The sequence below is a fragment of the Selaginella moellendorffii genome, unplaced genomic scaffold, assembly GCF_000143415.4.
Source record: "Selaginella moellendorffii unplaced genomic scaffold, v1.0 SELMOscaffold_57, whole genome shotgun sequence".
In the NCBI taxonomy this organism is placed as follows: domain Eukaryota; kingdom Viridiplantae; phylum Streptophyta; class Lycopodiopsida; order Selaginellales; family Selaginellaceae; genus Selaginella; species Selaginella moellendorffii.
The window spans coordinates 1145009-1147767 of record NW_003314318.1 but is presented as its reverse complement, the minus strand read 5'-3'; positions in this window follow the sequence as shown (position 1 = coordinate 1147767).

Below are 2759 nucleotides of genomic sequence, written 5' to 3'. Positions count from 1 at the left end.
AATAGGACCAATGACACTACCTTCTGCACATTGGAAAACATATACTGGTTCCTCTCAGCATCCTCAGCATCATCTAGTACTACTGCAGTGCAACGCACGCCCTCTTCATCTGCGGGGTAAAATCTCCCCCCAGTCATGGTAAATCCATCGCCAAAATCCTTAGGACTCATGATCAGCGGGAAATAATCCCTCTCTGTGACCGGATCATGGACCATACTCTCCCCAAATGTGAAATCCACCACGTATTCCTGGCCTATGCGCCTCAGCATCCCACGCACAACCTCCGCGTCCATGCTCACTAGCCCTAACCCTAAGTTACAATTCGGAACCAAACCATTGCACCAATTTAGAACACGATCCATGTCCCATGGATGAACAAGATCCTTAGACGACATACACGTTGAAGAGGGCCAGTCCGCACAACAATTGAGAACGGTAAAAAAACGGGAATGACTGGCGCTGGAATGGTGTCATAGTCGTCGGCTGCAGCCATCGAAGAGAACGTGGCGTTTTCCTCCAGTAGTGCATGTCGAACTTTCTTTCTCGCCCCTGGTCCGTATCATCTCTTGCCTGTAAATCTCCACCTCCCTCCTCGCATCCGCTGTTGTGCATCTGCAGCTTCTTGTAACCCAGGATCCATGGCTCTCCCTGCCTAAAACCTGGGGCAATGGAAGGAGCGAGCCCAAGGCAAGTCTTGCTAATTGTCGCAAGCGGAGAATGCAAACTTAAGGTCATTCTTCGATGCAAGGAAGACGGTTTCTGGCTTTGACAATCATGCCGGTATCAGCTTGTCTTATTAATTTTCACATTCTTTCAATCTAGTTACCATGGATTTACGTCACAACTAGGCTAACGAGAGTTTTGCTGCTCTGCAGAGAACAAATCTTGTAATCGGCTCTATAGCACTCGAGGTGTGATAACCAACAGAGGTGGCGACTGCTCACGTTCTGAACTTTGTTGCAGGTTATTGCCTTTGTATTTTCGCTCGAAAATAAAAGCTTTGGAGGACATGAATCACGCCAGATGACGGTGAAATAGACTAGCTCACTTAATCGAGCTCTTCCAGCAGATGAACGAGTCCTTGGATGGTATCGTCCTCCTGGCTTTCATGCAAGGTGTTAAGCGTTCTTTCTCTCGATCAAGTTAATACATTTGCAACGCAAGGCTGTGCTCTTAAGAGCAAACACTGCATAATACCTCGACAGTTGGCATTTTCCTGTAATACCTATAGCTTGTGTGACATGTTCAAGTCAGCCGCCTTCGAACCTTGCGGGCGGACTTCTCTTCCAGCAAGAGTCCTACAGGCAGCCTGATTTTTCCGTCTCAATTGCTACTGGTAGTTCCGTCACTTAGCCCGAACCAGAAAGCTCAACAGGATGTTTCGGCACGGTGAGAAGCAAGATGGTAGTAACTCGTCCTCAGCGCTCCCTCGTCGGAGGCATCCTCGCCGCTTGGTTTGACCCAGACTTGCAGTGAGCGGCTTGGCACTTTGAAGCTCAAGAGACCGTGCCAAGGACAATAGCAGCTTGTAGTTGCGTTGCATTGCAGGATATGTGGCCGCAAGTGGTCAGCTTCTGCATATTATAAACCCATCGCCTAAACAGATTCTCAGCAGCATAAAACAAAATGCAAGCGCGTTTCAAAACTTCATTTCGTGAATGAGCTCGAGCACAGTTCTCCTTCTCCTCGTAATTCCAGACCCTGTTCACGGCCCAGACGGACATATCGAGCTTAGACAGCCAGCAATTCTGGCCGAGTGTCGGGGGTACAGGTTTTCGGAGGTGGTAGCGCGAGAGACCAGCTCTCGATAAGGTAAACATACTATGGTGACGATAAGGTAAACATACTATGGTGAAGCGGATCGGCTTACTTGTTATCAAGCGACGTAAATGGGGTCAAATGAGTGAAGGACAACTGCTCTCGTACAATGGTCTGATTGTCCATAGCTTGGTTACCAACACAATTAGCACGGCTAAAAGCGAAAACACGAAAAATAAATAGCCTACATAAATGCTGGCACTTTGAAATCCCGTCGACTGCTTTCTTTTCGCGCGCTAATCTCAACGCAGCAGCGTCATCGTCTTCGTCCTGAGTTAGCTCAAGCAGTGCAATTCCAGTTTTAGAGGAGGCATGTATTGCTGGGATGTTTGGTTTGTAGGAGAGAGGATGGAAAATCCTGCCATGGAGTGGACCTTGGGACCTGTAAGAGTCAGGCCGCTGCTTGCTTCCCCCGGAATACGCGATGAAGGAGTTCAGATATACGAGTCCTTGGGTGTCGTCCAGGCTTTCGTGCACAGTATCACTCTCGAACTAGATCGTTAGGAGCTGGCACAGGTTCAGTTGTTCAGTGCAAGTAGTTTGTCATTGAGGATGTAGAAAGAAAGCCAGAATTAACATCTGTTGTATTTCAACAAGCCTGTGTCTCTATTCTTGACGAGCCTGAACTGACCACTCGCGCACGAACACCAATTCTAGATCGACTTTCAGTCGCTCCTCGTTTCTCCGCTTATACTGGTGGGAGAAGTTAACCTTCATCAATCGTCGCATAGCCTTGAGGAATCTTCTCTTCTTGGTGAGTACACTCTTGCTCGCATCAACCAGAAGCATCTCTCCACCACAAAATCTGTCTCTGCTGCAGGCCTCCGCAATGCCATCCAGTCCTAGATCGATGACCTCCTCTAATGTTGTACCTCTCTGCCCCTCCACCGGGTTCTCCAGAATCCTCCTGGCTGGTACACTCCCACTCCCTATAGCAAGGA